This window comes from Ranitomeya imitator, chromosome 5 (assembly GCF_032444005.1).
Source record: "Ranitomeya imitator isolate aRanImi1 chromosome 5, aRanImi1.pri, whole genome shotgun sequence".
Taxonomy (NCBI): Eukaryota; Metazoa; Chordata; class Amphibia; order Anura; family Dendrobatidae; genus Ranitomeya; species Ranitomeya imitator.
This window is the reverse complement of record NC_091286.1, coordinates 216,458,906-216,471,803: the sequence shown is the minus strand read 5'-3', so window position 1 is coordinate 216,471,803 and position 12,898 is coordinate 216,458,906.

Here is a 12,898-nt window from a genome sequence, read left to right as displayed (position 1 = left end):
TGTTTTTACACTTGTGAAAATAAAAAAAATGGTTCTGAATTAAGATGTTTGCAAAAAAAAGTTAAATGTTCATTTTTTCCTTCCACATTGTTTCAGTTCCTGTGAAGCACGTAAAGGGTTAATAAACTTCTTGAATGTGGTTTTGAGAACCTTGAGGGGTGTAGTTTTTAGAATGGTGTCACACTTCATTATTTTCTATCATATAGACCCCTCAAAATGACTTCAAATGTGATGTGGTCCCTAAAAAAAAATGGTGTTGTAAAAATGAGAAATTGCTGGTCAACTTTTAACCCTTATAACTCCCTAACAAAAAAAATTTTGTTTCCAAAATTGTGCTGATGTAAAGTAGACATGTGGAAAATGTTATTTATTAACTATTTTTCGTGACATATCTCTCTGATTTAAGGGCATAAAAATACAAAGTTTGAAAATTGCAAAATTTTAAAAATTTTCGCCATATTTCCGTTTTTTTCATAAATGATCGCAAGTAATATCGAAGAAATGTTACCACTAACATGAAGTACAATATGTCATGAAAAAAGAATCTCAGAATCAGCGGGATCCGTTGAAGCGTTCCAGAGTTATAACCTCATAAAGTGACAGTGGTCAGAATTGCAAAAATTGGCCTGGTCATTAAGTACCAAATTGGCTCTGTCACTAAGGGGTTAAAACACTGATGAATCAATCAATCAATCGCCTAGTCTCTCTTCTTTTGTCTCATTAATAAAACATTGTATATTGCTTGAAAATGCATGTAAAAAGTATTCATACTGCATGAACTTTTCCAAATTTTTTCACGTTACACCCACAAACTTTAATGTTTTTTTCTTTGGAATGAATGCGTAAATGTTCACGGGTTATGAATACTTTTTCAATGCACTGTATATCATGTAACATTTGTAATTGAATTAGTTTATATACAGTTTATCCTGCTTAAGTTATATGTGGTTGTTCCACTACATAGGAAATAGCACATTATGCAAATATTTATTTCTTTGGGTTGTGCCTACCAACCAATTTTTTTGGGGGTACTACAAATTACTAAAAATATCAGTATTACAGATTCTCCTCCTGTACTTGTTAGCACAGCTTTACTCACAGACTGCATAGCTCTCAAAGTCCACAAAAAGGCTTTTTAATGTAAGTTTTTTCAGTTGGAGGAGGCTGGTGGATGTGTCTCATCACATGATTCTACATCAGTAGCCATTTTGTGGACAGGAGAGCTGTGCAGTCTGTAAGGAAAGATGCATTAACGAGTCAAGGAAGAGAAGCTGTAATACTTATATTTGAAATTATTTGTGGAACATTTATGTAAAAATAAACATAAAGTGGCCAGCACGTTTAACGGGGACCTGTCACCAGGTTTTCCCTATATAAGATCACAGCTGCCCCGCATACCTGACTTTTATAATTGTATCATCCCATATGCTTATTGGTGCTGAGTGCTCTGATGATGTGCTCGATACCTCCCCAGTCCCTGCAATTGCTGTCTTTCCTGCTTTGATTGAAGTGACTGACATCTACTACATCATATACAGAATCTATTCAAATCTTGCGCCTTCATGGTAAGGAACAAGTGTTGCGCATGCAGAACAGGCTGTGTGCCTAATAAAATAAAGTCCCTACAGACTTGTAGCCTAAGCCATTTAATGGGTGTGATCCCAGAGGCGCACCAAATGTGTGAGGAGAGGAGGCAGTATGGGGATTATAAAGTCAAACACTGTAGCATGTCAAATCCTAACAGTGCATAATATCAGGGCTGCCACCAGGAATTTAAGGTCTCCATGCTGGGCCCCAGCCCAGTCCCTTGAGACTCTTCCCAAGCTGCACCCCAGCTCCGCCTCCACCCCTCAAACCTTCCACAGTCCCACCTCCTACTCTTCAAAAAATTCCACTTCTGCCCCACATCCTCACCAATCACACATTAACAGTTTCCATCAAACAACATATCACATACATAGCCATCAGCTTTTGATTTGGTCAAAAGATTTTTTCAATCCTGCCACCACAACAAGGTAAGCTCTTTTGGCAGGGCCCTTGTTGTGAATTCCGCTCTTGGGCTCCCTCCGGTGGTTGTAAGTGGCACTTTTGTGAGTTCTGCTCTTGGGCTCCCTTTTGTGGTTTCTAGTGGTATGGCTGCTCCTTGGAGTTAGCTGTCTTCAGCTGTTTCCACTGATCGTCTTTTCTGTTCAACTATTTATGCCTGGCTCTGTCCTTCAGCCAGTGCCACTTGTAAATGGTTCCTGGTTGGATTCACATCTCTTTGGAGTTCCCTGTTATCCTGACCAGTTCAGCAAAGCTAAATTTTTGCTTGCTCTTTTCTGTTCACAGTTTGTGGACTTATCCGTTCTGTGCTTCTATGTTTGTCCAGCGTTATCAGTATGAATTAATTCTGTCTTGCTGGAAGCTCTGGGAAGCAGATTTACCCTCCACACCTTTAGTCAGGTGTGGAGATTTTTAGTAAACTCTGCGTGGATTTTTGTAGTGTTTTAAACTGACTGCACAGTATTCCATCCTGTCCTATCTATCAAGTTAGACTGGCCTGTGCTCATCCTGGTTTCATTCTGTGTATGTCTTTTCCCTCTCCACTCACAGTCATTATTTGTGGGGGGCTAATCTATCCTTTGGGGATTTTCTCTGAGGCAAGATAGTTTTCCTGCTTCTATCTTTAGGGGTAGTTAGCTCTTAGGCGGTGACGAGGTGCCTAGGGAGAGTTAGGAGCACCCCACGGCTACTTCTAGTGTTGTGTTGAGCTTAGGGACTGCGGTCAGTACAGTTACCACTTCCTTCAGAGCTCGTTCCATGTTGCTCCTAAACCACCGCATCATAACAGTACAAGTGGCCAAAAATGAATTAAATGCATCTCAAAAGAAGGAAAAGAAAGTTCTGAACCATTTTTTTTTCTGTGCCCTGGTTTGTCTTTTTTTCCTCTTGATATCTGGGTGGTTCAGGGTATATGCTTTGGCATGGATGTTCAGGGTTTGTTTTCTCGTGTGGATCAACTTGCTGCAAGAGTACAGAGTATCCAGGACTATGTTGTCCAGACTCCGGCTTTAGAGCCTAGAATTCCTACTCCTGATTTGTTTTTTGGGGACAGATCCAAGTTTTTGAACTTTAAAAATAACTGCAGATTGTTTTTTGCTTTGAAACCCCGTTCTTCTGGTGATCCCATTCAGCAAGTAAAAATCATCATATCCTTGCTGCGGGGTGACCCTCAAGACTGGGCTTTTTCTCTTGAAACAGGGGATCCGGCATTATTGAATGTTGATCCATTTTTTCAAGTGCTCAGATTATTGTATGACGAACCAAATTCTGTGGATCATGCAGAAAAAACCCTGTTGGCCTTGTGTCAAGGTCAGGAAGCGGCAGAGTTATACTGCCAGAAATTTAGAAAATGGTCTGTGCTCACTAAATGGAATGAGGATGCTCTGGCTGCTATTTTCAGAAAAGGTCTTTCTGAAGCCCTTAAAGATGTTATGGTGGGCTTTCCTACGCCTGCCGGTTTGAGCGAATCTATTTCTCTAGCCATTCAGATCGATCGGCGTCTGCGCGAGCACAAAGCTGTGCACCATATGGCAGTATCCTCTGAGCAGAGTCCAGAACCTATGCAATGTGATAGGATTTTGACTAGAACAGAACGGCAGGAATTCAGACGTCAGAATAGGCTGTGTTTTTACTGTGGTGATTCTGCTCATGTTATCTCTGATTGCCCTAAGCGTACTAAGAGGGTCGCTAGGTCTGTTACCATTAGTACTATACAGCCTAAATTTCTCTTATCTGTGACCCTGATTTGCTCAATGTCGTCCTTTTCTGTCATGGCATTTGTGCTGTCCTGAACTTAATGGACTTAGAATTCGCCAGGCGCTGTGGTTTTTCCTTGCAGCCTTTGCAGAGCCCTATTCCTTTGAGGGGTATTGATGCTACACCCTTGGCCAAGGATAAACCTCAGTACTGGACACAGATGACTATGTACATGTCTCCAGCACATCAGGAAGATTGCCGTTTTCTGGTGTTGCATAACCTGCATGATGTTGTTGTACTGGGTTTTCCATGGTTACAGGAACATAATCCGGTGCTGGATTGGAAAACTATGTCGGTGACTAGTTGGGGTTGTCAAGGGGTACATAGTGACGTTCCTTTGATGCCAATTTCCTCTTCCCCCTCTTCTGAGGTCCCTGAGTTTTTGTCGGATTTCCAGGATGTATTTGATGAGCCCAAGTCCAGTTCCCTTCCTCCGCACAGGGACTGTGATTGTGCTATTAACTTGATTCCTGGTTGCAAGTTCCCTAAGGGCCGACTTTTCAATCTGTCTGTGCCAGAGCATGCCGCCATGCGGAGTTATGTTAAGGAGTCTTTGGAGAAGGGGCATATTCGGCCCTCTTCGTCACCATTGGGAGCGGGTTTCTTTTTTGTTGCTAAGAAGGATGGCTCCTTGAGACCCTGTATTGATTATCATCTTCTTAATAAGATCACGGTTAAATTCCAATACCCCTTGCCTCTGCTTACTGATTTGTTTGCTCAGATTAAGGGGGCTAGTTGGTTTACTAAGATTGACCTCCGAGGGGCATATAATCTTGTTCGTATTAAACAGGGTGACGAATGGAAAACTGCATTTAATACGCCCGAAGGCCATTTTGAATACCTTGTGATGCCATTTGGGCTCTCTAATGCTCCATCTGTGTTCCAGTCTTTCATGCATGATATTTTCCGCAATTATCTTGATAAATTCATGGTCGTATATTTGGATGATATTTTGATTTTTTCCGATGATTGGGAGTCTCATGTGAAGCAGGTCAGAATGGTGTTCCAGATCCTTCATGATAATGCTTTGTTTGTGAAGGGGTCTAAGTGCCTATTCGGAGTTCAGAAGGTCTCTTTTTTGGGTTTTATATTTTCTCCCTCGTCTATAGAAATGGATCCTGTTAAGGTTCAAGCTATTCATGACTGGATTCAACCCACATCTGTGAAGGGCCTTCAAAAATTTTTGGGCTTTGCTAATTTCTATCGCCGTTTCATTGCCAACTTTTCCAGTGTGGTTAAGCCCCTTACTGATTTGACGAAGAAAGGCGCTGATGTGACGAATTGGTCCTCTGCGGCTGTTGAGGCCTTTCAGGAGCTTAAACGCCGATTTACTTCTGCCCCTGTGTTGCGTCAGCCGGATGTTTCTCTTCCTTTTCAGGTTGAGGTCGACGCTTCTGAGATTGGGGCAGGGGCCGTTTTGTCTCAGAGGGAGTCTGATGGTTCTTTGATGAAACCGTGTGCCTTTTTCTCCAGAAAGTTTTCGCCTGCGGAACGCAATTATGATGTCGGCAATCGGGAGTTGTTGGCTATGAAGTGGGCGTTTGAGGAGTGGGGACATTGGCTTGAGGGAGCTAAGCACCGGATTGTGGTCTTGACTGATCATAAGAATCTGGTTTACCTCGAGTCGGCCAAGCGGTTGAATCCTAGACAGGCTCGATGGTCTCTGTTTTTCTCCCGTTTTGATTTTGTGGTCTCATATCTTCCGGGATCTAAGAATGTTAAGGCTGATGCCCTCTCTAGGAGTTTTTCGCCTGATTCTCCTGGAGTCCTTGAGCTGGTTGGCATTCTTAAGGAAGGGGTGATTCTTTCTGCCATCTCCCCTGATTTGCGGTGGGTGCTTCAGGAATTTCAGGCTGATAGGCCTGACAGCTGTCCTGTGGGGAAGCTATTTGTTCCTGATAGATGGACGAGTAAGGTGATTTCTGAGATTCATTGTTCAGTGTTGGCTGGTCATCCTGGGATTTTTGGTACCAGAGATTTGGTTGCTAGGTCCTTTTGGTGGCATTCCTTGTCGTGCGATGTGCGTGCTTTTGTGCAGTCCTGTGGGACTTGCGCCTGGGCCAAGCCTTGCTGTTCCCGCGCTAGTGGGTTGCTTTTGCCTTTGCCGGTCCCTGAGAGGCCCTGGACGCATATTTCCATGGATTTTATTTCGGATCTTCCTGTTTCCCAGAAGATGTCTGTTATCTGGGTTGTTTGTGACCGGTTCTCTAAAATGGTCCATCTGGTACCTTTGCCTAAGTTGCCTTCCTCCTCAGATCTGGTTCCATTTGGCATTCCGGAGAATATTGTATCTGACAGAGGTTCTCAGTTTGTCTCTAGATTTTGGCGGGCCTTTTGTGCTAGGATGGGCATTGATTTGTCTTTTTCTTCGGCGTTTCATCCTCAGACTTATGGCCAAACTGAGCGAACTAATCAGACCTTGGAGACCTATTTGAGATGCTTTGTGTCTGCTGATCAGGATGATTGGGTGTCTTTCTTGCCGTTGGCTGAGTTTGCCCTTAATAATCGGGCTAGTTCGGCTACTTTTGTTTCACCTTTCTTTTGTAATTTTGGTTTTCATCCTCGCTTTTCTTCTGGGCAGGTTGAGCCTTCTGATTGTCCTGGTGTTGACTCTGTGGTGGACAGGCTGCAGCAGATTTGGACTCATGTGGTGGACAATTTGACGTTGTCTCAGGAAAGGGCTCAATGTTTTGCTAACCACCGTCGGTGTGCTGGTCCCCGGCTTCGTGTGGGGGATTTGGTTTGGTTGTCTTGTCGTCATGTTCCTATGAAGGTTTCGTCCCCTAAGTTTAAGCCTCGGTTTATTGGTCCTTATAAAATTTCTGAAATTATTAATCCGGTGTCTTTTCGTTTGGCTCTTCCAGCCTCTTTTGCCATTCATAATGTTTTCCATAGATCTTTGTTGCGGAGATATGTGGTCCCCGTTGTTCCCTCGGTTGACCCTCCTGCCCCGGTGTTGGTTGAGGGAGAGTTGGAATATGAGGTTGAGAAGATTTTGGATTCTTGTTTTTCGAGGCGGAGGCTTCAGTATCTTGTCAAGTGGAAGGGTTATGGTCAGGAGGATAATTCTTGGGTTGTTGCCTCCGATGTCCATGCCACCAATTTGGTTCGTGCTTTTCACTTGGCTCATCCTGATTGGCCTGGGGGCTCTGGTGAGGGTTCGGTGACCCCTCCTCAAGGGGGGGGGGTACTGTTGTGAATTCCGCTCTTGGGCTCCTTCCGGTGGTTGTAAGTGGCACTTTTGTGAGTTCTGCTCTTGGGCTCCCTCTTGTGGTTTCTAGTGGTATGGCTGCTCCTTGGAGTTAGCTGTCTTCAGCTGTTTCCACTGATCGTCTTTTCTGTTCAACTATTTATGCCTGGCTCTGTCCTTCAGCCAGTGCCACTTGTAAATGGTTCCTGGTTGGATTCACATCTCTTTGGAGTTCCCTGTTATCCTGACCAGTTCAGCAAAGCTAAGTTTTTGCTTGCTCTTTTCTGTTCACAGTTTGTGGACTTATCCGTTCTGTGCTTCTATGTTTGTCCAGCGTTATCAGTATGAATTAATTCTGTCTTGCTGGAAGCTCTGGGAAGCAGATTTACCCTCCACACCTTTAGTCAGGTGTGGAGATTTTTAGTAAACTCTGCGTGGATTTTTGTAGTGTTTTATACTGACCGCACAGTATTCCATCCTGTCCTATCTATCAAGTTAGACTGGCCTCCTGTGCTCATCCTGGTTTCATTCTGTGTATGTCTTTTCCCTCTCCACTCACAGTCATTATTTGTGGGGGGCTAATCTATCCTTTGGGGATTTTCTCTGAGGCAAGATAGTTTTCCTGCTTCTATCTTTAGGGGTAGTTAGCTCTTAGGCGGTGATGAGGTGCATTGGGAGAGTTAGGAGCACCCCACGGCTACTTCTAGTGTTGTGTTGAGCTTAGGGACTGCGGTCAGTACAGTTACCACTTCCTTCAGAGCTCGTTCCATGTTGCTCCTAAACCACCGCATCATAACAGGCCCTACTCTACTCTAACCTTTAAAACATTTGTTAAAATACCCAATACTCTTTTTAGGTATATTTTTATTTGCTATTCTTCAAGGGAATGTGTCACCGTATTGTCACATCATAATGATCAATAATACAACTTACAAGAAACAAATACAGTAACAGGCATGGCCACACCACATATTACCACCACATAGTGACTGAATAAAACCACATGCAAGGAATAATTACCACTACACCCTGATCGGACCACATATTACCAGCACATAGTGCCTGAAAAATACCACATGCAATGAATAAATAAGACCACACCATGACCAGACCAGATATTACCACCACATAGTGACCCAATAGTACCACATACATGGAACAAATACAGTCATGCCATGGCCAGACCACATATTACTACCACATAGTGACCAAATAATACCACATACTGTACAAGGAACAAATAAGACCACACCATAACCGAACCACATATTGCCACCAGAGAGTGACCGAATAATGCCACATACAAGAAACAAATACCATCACACCATGGCTGGACCACATATTACCACCAAATAGTGACCAAATTATACCACATACAAGTAATAAATACCACCACACCATGACTGGACCACACATTATCACCAGATAGCGATCGAATAATACCACATACAAAAAACAAATACCACCATACCATGAGCGGACCACATATTACAGCCTCAAACCCCTGATGATGCCAGTCACGCTGGCAAAACATGTTGGGGAGGCTTAGGTCAAAATTTTAAATAGCACCAGGCAGTTTAGTTTTGGGATGGCAATAGATTTGGTATATAGGTAGCAGCTGCACCTTGATCCATATGCCTATAATTGCATATAATATTAGGAAAATGACCACCGTATATGACATGAGTCCATTTAATAGTATAATAGTGTCCTCTTTATACTAAGCTGACCAGTGCTAGTTTTAATATTTTCCTTTAGGTGTTAAATAAAACTAATATTTTAGGTCTTTATTTAGGGATTATTTGCCTTTGGGCAATTTTTTATTCAGTTTTGTTATCTTACTCTGGCTTAGGACAGAATTTTGTGTGTGTATCAGGTAATACAGTGATCACCAGTGATATTATACACAGGAGCTTTTTATATAGTGTCAGTGTACAGGTAATACAGAGATTCACCAGTGACATTGTACACAGGAGCTCTGTATATAGTGTCAGTGTAGATGTAATACAGTTGTGAAGAAACCAGATTGTATCTTAATTTCCCAGACAACCATGTTTTTTGCAAACCAAAAGAACTGGCTTTTTATCTGTATATTGGCTTGTGAATTTAAGTGTTTATGTCTGGTAGGTCAAGAAGACAGACTTGCCAACTGATATACTATCTAACATACCGTGTAAAGGTACTGTTACACTAAACGATTTACCAACGATCACGACCAGCGATACGACCTGGCCGTGATTGTTGGTAAGTCGTCGTGTGGTCGCTGAGGAGCCATCACACAGACAGCTCTCTCCAGCGACCAACGATCCAGGGAAAGACTTCGGCATCATTGAAACTGTCTTCAACGATGCCGAAGTCCCCAGGTAACCAGGGTAAACATTGGGTTACTAAGTGCAGGGCCGCGCTTAGTAACCCGATATTTACCCTGGTTACCATTGTAAAAGTAAAAAAAAAAACAGTACATACTCACATTCTGATGTCTGTCACGTCCCCCGGCGTCCACAGGGTTAAAACTGCTTTCGGCAGGAGCGCTGCTAATGCACGCGCTGCTGCCAAGAGCTTCCCTCCACTGACTGTCAGTGCCGGCCGTAAAGCAGAGCACAGCGGTGACGTCACCGCTGTGCTCTGCTTTACGGCCGGCGCTGAGTCATTGCAGGTAAGCTGACGGCGGGGACGTGACAGACATCGGAATGTGAGTATGTAGTGTTTTTTTTTTTTTACTTTTACAATGGTAACCAGGGTACATATCAGTTTACTAAGTGCGGCCCTGCACTTAGTAACCCGATGTTTACCCTGGTTACAGGTGAACACATCGCTAGATCTGCGTCACACACGCCGATCTAGCGATGACAGCGGGGTGATCAGCGACCAAAAAAATGTCCTGATCATTCCCCACGACCAACGATCTCCCAGCAAGGGCCTGATCGTTGGTCGCTGTCACACATAAAGATATCGTTAGCGGGATCGTTGCTACATCACAAAAAAGCGTGACGTTGCAACGATATCCTTAATGATATCGTTATGTGTGAAGGTACCTTACATCTGTAATAGTAACTGTACATAGGGTGTGTTAAGCTTTGTTTATTGATGTGTGCTTATTTGCTAATAGTGCTACTTAATCCCATCACCATTGTTTACCTTATCTTGATGTTGGACTGAAGGACCCTGGGTAATTCTAAAAATATCTTACATGCCTTGGGTATAAAAAGACTCAGAGATCACATCCTGAGAGATGGAAGTAACACAGAGCTACCAGCTTGATATTCTGCAAACCACCCAACAGACAAGAGAAAGGACTGCAGCCAATTCATCATGGCACCATCACGAGGGACACCGATCTATGCTTCTATAGGAAACAACCTAGGGATTTTCGGCTCCGGTTGGAAGGACACAGATCTGATCCAGTGACCATCTCTGAACCATAGATATGTTTGGAGAAAGCAAGGTTTGGGACCTGCTGGTCGCCTGGTTCAATAGAGATGGTCAGATAAGCCAGGTGGTGACTCTCGTGTCAACTGGCTTTGGACCTTGTATAGACTCTATGGACAGTTCTTGGTCATCTCCCAAGCTTGTCGTTACCTCTTCTCTGTGTGTGTATCACAGGTGGAATAGCGACCCTGGGAGCTCTGACATCATGTCATACTGGAAATACGTGGAGACGCAGTGATCTTTTATATGCGCCCATGTAACTGTCAACTGGCTTTGAAGCTTGTATGGACTCTATTGACAGTTCTTGGTCATCTCCCTATGCTTGTCATTACCCCTTCTCTGTGCGTGCATCCACAGATGGAGTAGCGACCCTGGGAGCTCTGACTCTCGTGTCAACTGGCTTTGGACCTTGTATGGACTCTATGGATAGTTCTTGGTCATATCCCTATGCTTGTCGTTACCTCTTCTCTGTGCGTGCATCCACAGATGAAGTAGCGACCCTGGGAGCTCTGACATCATGTCATACTGGAAATACGTGGAGACGCAGGGATCTTTTATATGCGCCCATATAATCAAGCAATTCCAGCCATGTTGGGATTGTTCTGTTTGCTATTGTGTGCTGTGATTCAATAAAGTATTGTCACACTGTTTTACCTTAACCCTGTGTTGTCTGTGTAGTGTATTGCCCACTGGGAGATAGAGCGGGCGTTCAGTCGTATGAGCCGTGGTTCATGCAGTCTTGCTAAAGACAGCCGGGCCAGCGGACGAGAGCACCCACTGACCCCATTTCTTCACAACAGTGATCACCGGTGACTCCACCCCCCAGTCTCAATTCATATTCATTTGCTGTACCCCATCCCCAATCTCAATTCATAATCATTTGCTGTACCTCATCCCCCTGTCTCAATTCATCATTATTTGCTGTATCCCACACCCAGTCTCAATTCATCATTTGCAGTACCTCATCCCAGAGTCTCAATTTATCATAATTTGTTGTACTCCATCCCCCAGTCTCAATTCATTATTTACTGTACCCAACCCCCAGTCTCAATTCATGATTATTTGCTGTATCCCATTCCCTAGTCTCAATTCATTATTTGCTGTACCCCATACCCGAGTCTCAATTCATTATTATTTGCTGTACCCCATCTCCGCATCTCAATTCATCATTATTTGCTGTTCCCAACGCCTCAGTCTCTATTCATCATTATTTGTTATTCCCCACCCCAGTCTCAATTCATCATTATTTTCTGTACCCACCCATCAGTCTCAATTCATCATCATTTGCTCTACTTACCCCAGTATCAAATCATAATTTGTTGTACCCACCCCAGTCTCAATTCATCATTTGCTGTTCCCCATCCCCCAGTCTTAATTCATCATCATTTACTCTCCCCAACGCCCAGTTTCAATTCATCATTTGCTGTTCCCCATCCCCCTGTCTCAATTCATTATCACTTACTTTACCCCATACCCTAGTCTCAATTCATCCTCATTTGCTGTACCCCACCCACAGTCTCAATTCATCCTCATTTGCTCCCCCTCTCAACACACATTTAATTCATTTTCTTAAAAAACAAAAGTTTTTCTTACTTACATCTCTGACGATCTTCTGCAGGAACAGCTCCACTTCTGCTATCTTGGCGAGTGGCGCACCTACATGCCGATGCGAACACAATTACATCATTGCATAGGCACCATCACCAGCATGTCACAGAAGAGGCGGAGAAGCCCTGGAGCTGCACAACAGTTCTGTTTTGATGGGTGTGCAGCACCAGGAAGGCTTCTTGCGCCAAGATGTGCGCCGCTGGTGCCCAGTACATTATCATACCCTGGGGCCCAATGAGCAGAAACAAAAGAGGGGTCTCTTTGTTTCTGCCCAGTAATGCCCTTATGGGGGCCCTGTGTAATATACTCAATGTCAAGAATCGGTTCTGCTTACTGATTCCAGTCCTCACATGACCAAATGTATTTTTGATACTCACCGTGATGTTCTGAATAGCTTCTCTTCCTGCTTCTCTCAATGAAGTAGGTGCTTTAAGACAACATCTGCAAGGAGTTTATATGTTCTCCCCGTGTTTGTGTGGGTTTTCTCTGGGTACTCCAGTTTCCTCCTACATTCCAAAGACATATTGATAGGGAATTTAGATTGTGAGCCCCATCGGGGACAGCGATGATAATGTGTACAAAAACTGTAAAGCTCTGCAGAATATGTTGCTGCTATATAAATAGATTATTATTATTATTTCACTGAACATTGATATAATTATGAACAGCAGCTAGTTGGGACGTGACTTAAGTAAACAAATTGTATATCAGCAGTCACATGAAGACTACTCAAACCGCTTAAGCTGAATTGTTGCCCTGGGTGTTGGATAATCTAGGTTTACCTTGATTTTCAGCTACAGTTGTGCTCAAAAGTTTACATACCTCGGCAGAATTTTTGCTTTCTTGGCCTTTCTTCAGAGAACATGAATG